The following is an 11,439-nucleotide window of genomic DNA, read 5'->3' on the forward strand; positions in this document are numbered from 1 at the left end:
TAAAAGTGGTTCGTTAGGGCCGAGGACATGGGTCAGTAGGGAAGAGCACTGGATGCTCAAGCTTGAGAAACTGAGCTCAGATCCTCAGTACCCACAAAGAAAGTAAGGCATGACAGGGTGTGCTTTGTAACCCCAGTACAGGGAGGCAGAGCCAGGAAGACACTGGGAGCTCACTGGCCAGCCACCTAGTGAACTCCAGGTTCAGTAAGAGACCCTCTCTCAAACAATAAGATGGGACACAGTAGAGAAGACACCTAATGTCAGCCTCTGGCCTCCACGCGTGCATTAGGTGTGGCCATCCTCATGTATTTGTGTGTGTGTACACACATGCGCACACACACACACGAGCCAGAAGGGGAGGGAAAGAGGAAGACGGGGGGGAGAGAGAGAGAAGCTGTTTCCCTATATTTTCTTCTAGGAGCTTTAAAATTTGATGTCTGACATTTGAATCTTTAATCCATTTGAGTGTCTTTTGTGTGGCGTAAGAGACTGGTGCAATCTAACTCTCTCTGTGTGTATAGCTAATTTTCCCATGCCGTTTGTTTAACCTGTGATCCTTTCCCCCATTCTGTATGCTGAGCCCTTGTCAAACATCAGCTGATTGTATATACATGAGGTTTTTTTTTTCTGTACTTGCTATTTTGTTCCATTTGTTCATGCCCATCTCTTTGTTCCAACATCACACTTTTACTATGTTTTTAAAGCATATTTACTATGGCTGTGCAATATATGTTGATAATAAGAAGGGTGGTCTCTCCAGACTTTTTTCCTTCCTCAAGATTGATTGGTTCCTTGTGGTCTTTTGTGATTTCATATATTTACAATGTTTTCTTCTATCTATATAAAATTCCAATGACATTTTCAAAGCAGTGGAGCTGCACTGAATTTGTAGATTGCTGTAGGTAAAATGGACAGTTTAACAGTGTTAAATCTTCCAGTCTCTGGACACATGGCTTTTTTATTTTCTTACACTAATGTATTACAGTTTTCAGTAGACAAGTTTTTTGCCTCTTTAGGTAACTTTCTATAATTTTATTCTTTTTATGTTTTTATTTATTCCTTTCTCATATATTACATTCTAACCATAGGTTCCCCTTCTTCTCCTCCCAGCTCCTCTACCTCCCCTACCTCCCCTCTACCCTCATCAACTCCTCTTCTGTTTCCTTCAGAAAAGGGCAGACCGAAGAGTCAACCCCAATCCCACTATTAGGAGTCCCACAAAGAACACCAAGCTGCTCAGCCATAACATAGGCAAAGGACCGATGTCAGAACCATACAGGTTCTCTGATTATCCAATCTCTGTGAGCCCCTATGAGTCCTGGTTAGATGATTCTGTGGGCCATTTTCTTGTGGTGCCCTTGACCCCTCTGGCTCCTGCGGTTTTTCTACTCCCTCTTCCATAAGATTTGCCCAGTACCACCTAATGTTAGGCTGTGGATCCCTACATCTACTCCTGTCAGTTGCTGGATAAAGCCTCTCTGGTGATGATTAGTCTAGGCTCTGGTCTATGAGTACAGAAGAATATCTTTTTGATGTTATTTTAAGTGACAACTTTTTCTAATTTTTTTCAGGTAGCTCTCAGTTAAAGTCCAGAAAAGTCACTGATTTCTGTGTGTTAATATTGTAAGACTGAAGCGATGACCTCGATAGTAAAATGTTTGCTATGAAAGTATAAGGATCCGAGATCTCAGAACCCATATTTAAAAAGCCCTACCTGGTGATGTGTTCGTGTAATCTCAGTGCTGGGGAGATGGAGACAGGAAGATAGATCCCAAGGACTCGATGACCAGCCAACTAGCCTAATTAGAGAGTTTCAGGTCACATAAGAGATCTTAGTTAAAAAAAAAAAACAAGGTAGATACCACTTGAGAACAACACTCAAGGTTGACTCCTTACCTACACAAACATGTACACATGTATACACACGCAAACCTACAGAAACTTTACTGAATTTATTATTTCTTTGTGTTGGAATCTTCTGTTTTGTTTTGTTTTGTTTTGCCTTGCCTATCACTATGGCAATAATACCTCATGGTGTATGTGATAGGTAGAGATGGTGATGGTGAACATCCTTGCCCTTTTCTGATCTCACTGTTTCTCACCACTGGATGTGTAGCTAGCTCTGGGTTCTTTAGGTGCAGCCTTTGTGATAAATAGGTGCCTTCCTCCTGTTCTTAGTTTGTTCAGGGAGTTTTTAACTATATGAGGGTGTTAAGCTTTGGCACATGCCATTTCTGCATACACTGGGTTCTCGTGTGATATATATATATATATATATATATATATATATATATATATATATACATACATATATGCTTTTTCATATACATTAATTAATTGCATTAATCTATTTTTATATGTTGGAGTGCCCATGCATCCCAAGAATTACTGCAATTACCTATTGCACTGTTATTGGTAATATTTTATTAATGACATTTGAATCTTGTCTATCAGGAATATTGGCCTGTAGTTTTCTTGTAATATTTTGTCAGGATAGCACTGGTCTTACATTATAAATTTAGAAGCATTCCTTCCTCTTCAAATATTTTGGAAGATTTTCAGAGGAATTAGCATTAACTTTTCTTTAAATTTTTGAAATCTGTAAAACCAATTAGTAAAACCACATGGTCCCAGGTTTTTCTCAATTGAGAGCGTGTGATTGTTAATTTAAACTCCATGCCAGTCTAAGAGCCATTCAGGTTTTCTATTAAATCCTGACTTAGCCTTGGTGCATTGAATGCTTCAAGACATCTACTTGTGTGTGCTAAACTACTCAGTTTGCTTGTGTCTAGTCATTCGCAGTAGCAGCTTATATTCCTTTCTATTCTGTAGGATCAGTTATGATGTCTCCTCTTCCACCTGTGATTTTTGAGTCCTTTCTTTCTGGCTTTGTCTCATAAAGATTTCTTCCTGACTTCTGCCTATCTTTACGAAACACCAACTCAATTTAAGAACTCTCTTTGGGAGCATGAGAACCATGGGAGAGGGTTGAAGGGGAGAGGAGAGGACGGGAGGGGAGCAGAGAAAAATGTACAGCTCAATAAAATCAATTTAAAAAATTAAAAAAAGAACTCTCTTTACTCCTTTAAAATAAAAAGTATGCGTAAGGTGGTTCTAGAAGTGACTTTTTCTTTTGCCCAGGAGAGGTGAATGTGTTGATCCTCATGAAGATTATTTATAAATTAAAACTTGATTGTAAAGAACTTACAAATAAGAAAACCCAATGCAGTGAGATTAGCCAGACCCAAAGTCTACACATCTCAGTGAACTTCTGTTCCGTTCAAACAGCTGTGCTGAAGCTGAGGAACTCACAATGGATCTCACACATTAACTATCAATTATATGCTTATTCATTCATCCAGGCTATAAAGACTGCCCTAGCAACTGGATTAGAATGTTGAGTTTTAGGTGCACACTTTGTTGATAAAACTAGAGGGACTCTGTAATTTAAGAAACTGGTTACTACTGTTGCGCAGGGAAGAGTTAAGATGGGGTTGGGGTATTAGAGCTTTGGAGAAATGGGAGTTTTCTGTTTCCTAACCTAATGATGGTCAGAGGATGCCTGTCCTGGAAGCATTTTTTTTTCCTGTATATTTTGAAATCAGGAAACCCTTCAATATTGTTAGATTCTAAAGATTGTTTAGACTATTCTGAGGTTTAGATTTTGTTATGAATTTTAGAATCAGCTTGTGAGTTTCTAGAAGGAAGCCAGCTAAGAGGTGACAGACATCATGATGATGCTGTGGAGAAATAAATACCAGTTCTTCCACTGATTTGGTTTTGTGAATTTTTGCTTTGTTTTAGGTTTGGGTTTTGCTTTGTTTGTTGTTGTTTTGGTTTTGGTTTTCTGTGTAACAGCCCTAGCTGTCATAGAACTCATTATGTAGGTCAGATTGGCCTCGAACTCAGAGATCTGCCTGTCTCAGCCTCCTGTGTGCTGGGATTAAAGGTATACATCACCACAGCCTGGCTATTTTGGTATTTTTCAATATCTGTAAGCAATATTTTATAATTTTCAGCAAGCAAGGATTTTATTTTTTACTAACCATTCATTTTTGCATATTTTCTTTTTATAGGACTGAAAATGGAATCATATTTCACATTGTCAGTGTATAAAATAATATAGAATTATGATTAGTTCTTGTCTGTTATACTGTATCCTAGCTGAACTTGTCTCTGTATTCCTTCTTTCACTCCTTAAGGGTCTATCTGTAAGACAAAATCATGTGAAAATAGAAATATTGTTACTTCTTTTTGCCAATCTATTCTTTTTTTTTCTAGTGTAACCATCCTGGGTAGAGGCTCCAGTATGAAGCTGAACAGAAATGGGGGAAAAGATTTCCTGTTAACTATTTATCTTAAAGAATAAGGCTTTTAGTGGTTTACTATTGAGTGTCAGTGTGGACTTTTCACAGATGACATATTTTAGGTGGGAAGGTTCCTCTCCAATGTGTTGAGTGTTTGTAACATGGATGGTGTTAAGGTCTGTCAAATGAGCTGTCTGTCTGCTTTATTGCATAACTATGTAGTTTCTGCCCAGCATCCCATTAGCATAATAAATAAACCCTGAACTGGGGCATAACTACATGGTAATGGTGTTTACATTATTTGTATGGAGAAAGATGAATTCAGTTACTTAGTATTTTGCATCAATATTCGTAAGGGATGCTGGCCTATAGCTGTATTTTCATAGTGTACCATAAATTTTATATCAAAGTAATACTGGCCTTATAGAATGGGGTAGAAGTGTTTACTCTTCTATTTTTTAATTTTAAAATTATATTTGTGTGTGTGCATGCATACATGTGTGTGTATGTATTGGGTGTATGTGCATGTGTTGTGTCTCTGTATGCATGTGTTGTGTGTGTATGTGTGCATGTGTTGTGTGTGTGTGTGTGTGTGTGTGTGTGTGTGTGTGTGTGTGGACAAGGCATGCATTCGGAGATCAGAAGGCAACTTTCATGCCTTGGTTCTCTCCTATCATATGGGCCTTAGGATCTCACTTCGGCGGTCAGGCTCATCAGCAAGCACTTTTACCTACTGCACTACTTCCTGGCCTTATCACCTCTAATTTCAGGGATAAGTTGGTCAAGAGCTTATATGAGTGGCGAAGTCATTCTAGGTGGGCTTAACTTTCCAGAAAAACTTTGTTACTTTAGTCTCTTTGCTTATGATAGCTAAATTCAGACTTTCAGTTCTACTTACGGCAATTTTTGGTAATTTGAGTGTGTAAAGGTGTTATGGACACCTCATAAACACTGTCAACTCCTCCCTAACGTTTGGTTCAGTTGTTTAGCTGATAATGGTGCACACAAATCCAAAGAGGACAAAAGACTGTTAACTCCTCTTCTGCTCGAACATAGCTTGGGAAAGTAGAGAGAAAAGACTTGCTGGGGATTTATGGTAATTAGAGAGTTAAGGCAAAGTCTTCCATCCTCCATTATTGCCGCATTGGGCGGCCTTCCAGTCAGCTTGCCCAATCGTGAACTAGAAGGGAAAGAAGGAGAAAGAGTTAGAATATGTCATCAGAGCCTATAATCCATAGTTAGGCTAGCTATTATCAAAATGTTTAAGAAGGTTTCTAATGGTTTACTGTTCGTAAATTGAACTTCCCTAAACTGTTAATATACTGATGGAGGAAGGTCATTGATTAAAATAAAAGAAACTGCTTTGGCCCATCTCATTGGTTAGGAGATAGGTGGGAGGAGTAAACAGAACAGAACGCTGGGAGGAAGAGGAAGTGAGGTCAGACTCGACAGCTCTGCTCTCCGGGGCAGACGCAAGAGAGACGCCATGCTACCTGCTCCAGGGAAGACGCACGTGATGAAGCTCCGACCCAGGATGGACTTAGGCTAGAATCTTCCCGGTAAGCGCACCTAGGGGCGCTACACAGATGATTAGAAATGGGCTAAATTAATATGTGAGAATTAGCCAGTAAGGGCTAGAGCTAAGGGCCAAAGCAGTGTTTAAATGAATACAGTGTCTGTGTAATTATTTCGGGGCATAAGCTAGCCGGGCAAGCGGCTGGGGTTTTTGGGGACATAGCCCCGCTGCGCCCATATTACTACAAATGACGCCCAGACGTGTGGCTAACTAAACCCACTTAAAAAACCTGAGAAGGCTTAAAAATAATGGAGAGAGAGTTTAACACAGATTTTTGCTGTTTGTTGTTGGTGTGCTGTAGAGAGATTTCCTGATTCGGCAACAGCAGCAGAAAAAGCGCTGTGTCATTTCAAAGCGTGGCTTCCTGGGGCTGTGCCGCCAGTGCAAACTCTGGCTTTATGTTTGTGTTCCCGCTTGGGATTGGAAGGAGAGTGCTCTGAGACCGTGCGATGACTCAAAGCTCCCCGCCTGCTCCTGGGAAGAAGGCAGAATCAGGCTTAGGCAGGCGGAAGAGCATGGCGGATTCCTGCCGCCATACAGAGACGTGTTTTCAGACTGCACAGTGCTCTGCATGTCAGATTTGGATGTAACTTGGATGAAAAGAATTTCTGTGCTACACGCTCAGTCTCAGAATTAAAGTGCTGAGTGCCGCTCCTACCTGGTAGCCCCAAGAGGCTTCCTGACTCAGCTTTAGCTGCAAAGCCTGAAGCTCATTAAGAGGTCCTGCCACAAAACACTTAAAAGGTGTTGATGAAAAGCTGAACGCATGCTTTTTGGTTTTCAGCCGTAGCAGGAAAAAAGCTGTGCCATTTAAAAATGCCGGCTTTCTGGGCCATCCTGCCAGGGCAAACTCTGACTGTTTGAGGCAGGAGGGCCGGCTACCAAGAGAGGATTTGAGTGTTGTCTGTTGTAGCTCTCTGGCTGGCAGGGACTTGAAATGCCAGTTGTGGCTATAAACATGGCTGCAGCCTGTATATCTGCCATGAGGCTGGAAAGCTAAGGAATGGACTGGATCTAGCTGGCAAAGCCACGCCTTTAGTCCTACTGAGATTGCTTGGCAAATTAAAGGCTCTTATGGTCAGAAAAAGAGAGATATACAGTAAAGAGAGATTCAAAGACAGAGAAAATTTCTGAATGGTTTAAAGTGTGTTAAAAATATATGCAAGCTGAAAGTTAAAGTTCTTAAAGTAAAAAAGAAAAGGAAGAGAGTTGTTGTGTGTACACACTTTTAATCCCAACACTTGGGAGGCACAGGGAGATAGACCTCTGTGACTTCAAGGTGTGGTAGCACACGCCTTTAATCCCAATGCCTGGGAGGCAGAGACAAACAGATCTCTGTGAGTTCAAGGTGTAGTAGCGAACACCTTTAATCCCAATGCCTGGGAGGCAGAGACAGGAGGATCTCTGAGAGTTCAAAGCCAGCCTGGTCTACAGATGTACGCTCAAAAAGCAAAAAGTTAACTTAGGAATGTCACAGCTTAGATTCTTAAGCGCCTAGTGATTTAAAGGCGCAAATCAAAATTGCTCCTGGATAGTAAAAAATTGCAGATTCACAATAGGACAGATTCAGACCACTAAATGAGTCACACTGTTGGATGAATGTACATTGGCTTGGGAGAGAGAAGAAAAAGAATATAGAGAATAAAGTTAATGGTTTAAAAAGAAAAAAGTAAAAGTAAAGTCTTTAAAGAGACAGAGTACAGATAGTTATAGATATAAATAAAAATAAGCCATGTAAAGATGGAAAATTCACAGAGAGTCTGGATTATGTACATTGTGTTTTCTTTAAAATTTTCGACTGTGAAGGAGCTAAGTACAGAGAGACATTTCATTATATGGGCTGCCAAGTGGAACCAGAACGGATATCATGAGGGTATGATTTCAGAATTTGGGTCTAAGGATATGATGCTTTGGAGAGAGTCTTCTTTTGTTTTCACAGAGGATGAGACTCTATGGATTTCTTCTATTCCGATTTGGTATGATGGACCACGTCCTCCTGAAGGGTTGCGGTGAACATCTTCAGAAAATTGCTTTGCTCAACTGCCAACTGAGATGAAACAAGCACACAGGTTATACCATGAAAGACCTAATTAACGACGCCCCCATTCAGCAGGAAGCAGTTTGGAGAGAAAAAACTGCGCCCATGTTCCCAAAATATTGTTTATAAATGTTCTTTTACATTTAAAGGGGGAAATGATATAGGTATGAATAATTTGCATTAGTATGGATTTTGCTTTATTGATAGAGATTTACGGTCAATTTTGTTATATGTATAAATGTTTCTGATGTAACTTTTACTTGATAACTGTTTTGTTATATGTAATTTTGCTATGTTAAAGTTAAAGCCTTTTTTTGTTTAAACCGAAAAAGGGGAAATGATGGAGGAAGGTCATTGATTAAAATAAAAGAAACTGCTTTGGCCCATCTCATTGGTTAGGAGATAGGTGGGAGGAGTAAACAGAACAGAACGCTGGGAGGAAGAGGAAGTGAGGTCAGACTCGACAGCTCTGCTCTCCGGGGCAGACGCAAGAGAGACGCCATGCTACCTGCTCCAGGGAAGACGCACGTGATGAAGCTCCGACCCAGGATGGACTTAGGCTAGAATCTTCCCGGTAAGCGCACCTAGGGGCGCTACACAGATGATTAGAAATGGGCTAAATTAATATGTGAGAATTAGCCAGTAAGGGCTAGAGCTAAGGGCCAAAGCAGTGTTTAAATGAATACAGTGTCTGTGTAATTATTTCGGGGCATAAGCTAGCCGGGCAAGCGGCTGGGGTTTTTGGGGACATAGCCCCGCTGCGCCCATATTACTACAATATACTCTGAATAAAATTTATAAAAGACAAATAGTATAATCAGACCTTTTATTTTGCTATTTTTAAAGACTTTTTATTGATTCTTTGTGAGTTTCACATCATGCACCCCAATCCCACTCCTCTCCCAGTCCCTCCATATCTACCTTTGCAACCTCCCGCCCCGGGAGGAAAGAAATCTCCTCGTGGAAAGAGCTGTGGGTCACAGTGTGTCACCCAGCACACCCCTTTGTTCAAATAGCTTTGCTTGCAAAGGTTCATTGCGATAAGTCATTGGTCTGGTTTAAGGCCTCTGGCTTCTGCTACACCATCAATACTAGGTCCTCGCTAGGACTCCTCTCACATCCTCTTGATGCCCCGTGTCGTGGAGATCTTGCAGCTTTGAATCTGTAAAACCAGCCCCTTCAAATGCTCCAGTTCTTAAATGGAGGAGATACTGGGGTGGGCCAATTCCAAGCCCTGAGTCTGGGCCTGAGTGGTAATTGAACTGGTGAGTCCTCCTGCTCTCCCACTTTGCCTGGGTGAAGGGAGACTCCAACTCTCCTGCCTTAGGCTGCAGGCAAGGGTCAGGACTGGTTCTCCTCCCACGCTTACCCCTCAGGGCCAGCTCTACTGTGCTGCCCAGAAGAGTGCAGGGTCCGTACTCGTGAGCGCTGTAGCTGTTGAGGGACCAGGCCGTCTCTCCCGCTCTCAGGGCCAGCTCTCCAGCCTGCCACAGGCAGCGAGAGGATCAAGGGTGGATAGGTGGGACCATCTCTCCTGCTCTGTCCAGGTGAGGGGCAGGGCCTCTGCTCAGGCTCTGCCCAGGCTCTGCTCAGCCTTCGGACGTTGACACGGCCCCAGGTGGCAGCCCAGACCAGGGGCATCGGCATAGCCTTTGGTAGTAACATGGGTCATGGCCATCAACAGAGAACCCGACGGCTGCGGGGCCACAGACCCCGACAGGGCCCTTAGGTGGCAGCACTGGCTGTTGCTCACCGCCCCTACATCTCGCGTCCAAATCTCTTCATAGTGCTCAAACCCTTCCACTTCTCTTTCTCCTACCATCTCTCCACCACGTACTTGTTCACGGTTGTGGTAGCTGCCCTATCTGTGCCACGTGGCTGCAAGTGGCAGGGGGTTGGGGGGGGGGAGCAGGATCTCTTCTCAGTCTGTTACACGCGGCCCACCGCTACCCAGTGCTGGAGGCCCAATCTGAACTTAAGTTGGTCTCCAGAGTCGGGTCTCCACAACAGCTTCTCTCTATATAAGGTACCAGGCCATTTTTTTCCGGCGCCAAAGCAGTCCTACTTATCATTAGTGCCTCTCTAACGTCTGTCTTTACCAGGCAACTCCAAGCTCCATGAGAGCAGGAAATCGCATCTGTAAGGTTCCCCAAAGTCAAGAAGAGGGCTTGGCCAGGAGTCAGCCCTGGTCACCTCCATCAAGTCTTTAGCTCGCCTCTTTCAATAGAGCACACTGCTTCGTTTTTCAGTCTTTCCCACCTCTCCTTCACATTTTTGTTCTTTGCAATAGTATTCAGCGCTGCCTCCCCGGAGCCCATGAGCTAATTTTTTTTTTATGTACCATGTTTTCATACAGTTCATAGTGTTTTTATAATGTATTTAAAAATATTTTTCTAAGGTCAAGAGTGATATTTTCTCTTTCATATCTGGGTTTTTTGTTTTGATTTTTGCTTGTTTGGTTGGGTTTTTGCTTATATGTTTATTTGATATGGGTTTCTCTATGTAGCCCTTGCTGGATTAAAACTCACCATAGAGACCAGGCTGGCCTTAGACTCACAGAGATCCTCCTGCCTCTGCCTCGTGGGTGCTGGGATTAGAGTTTTCCTATTTGAATTTCTTCTCCCTTCCCTCCTTCCCTTCCCTCTTTCTCCTTTCTCTCTCATGTTTGATCTTCTAGCTGGTCAAATCTACTTTTGGGCCCTTCTAATGAGTTTTCATTTTAGCTACTAGTTTTCCAACCTCACAATTTCTATTTTTCATAATTCTTCCCTGATTTGTTATTTCCAGGTTACCAATATCTCGTGTTTCTAGCTTTTCTGTTTCTTTAGAATTTGTTTATCTGCCGAGTATGCGCACAGTGACAAGCGCTTATAGAGCCAGTAGCAAAAATGACAGAGGCAGGAGAACAGCGTGAATTTAGAAATTAGTCTCTGCCAATCCACTCTCCGATGCCTTACTCTTCTGTGGCAGACAAAGTGTCGAGTCTACGACGCTCTTCTGTGTTGAGTTCACTCCACTTTCCAGCCTTATTCAGATGTTGCCGCCTGAATGTGGCTTTCCTGAAGCCCCTGAATGTTCCAGCCCACGCCCCACTCCCCAAGTATACAAAAAGCGGGAAGGGGTGGGCAGCTTCAGCTTAGTGCTTCTGAGCTTGAGCTCCTGTTCATGCCTAATAGGAGCATGGATGTCCTTAAGCAACAATCAATAGTTGGGTCTGCTTTCTCTTGTTAAGGAGAGGAAAATACTTACAATTTATACTTCTTTGGCTACCTTTACTTCTACTGAAAAGTCTTACAATAAGATCACATGAGGTCTTTCTCTTAGGGAGAATAACCGTGCCTTCCTCATTGAGCTGTCCTGAGAACTGTGGAACAACACAAATCAACCTCTTAGCACAGTGTGCAATGTTAGCACTTTCCACACCTGGTTGCTGGGATTTGGTAACTGCTGTCTGTAGTAATATGGAGCGGCGGCAGGGTTGCCTCCCCAAATCCCCAGCCGCCTGGCTCGGCTAGCTT

This window comes from Microtus pennsylvanicus, chromosome 2, assembly GCF_037038515.1.
Source record: "Microtus pennsylvanicus isolate mMicPen1 chromosome 2, mMicPen1.hap1, whole genome shotgun sequence".
In the NCBI taxonomy this organism is placed as follows: Eukaryota; Metazoa; Chordata; class Mammalia; order Rodentia; family Cricetidae; genus Microtus; species Microtus pennsylvanicus.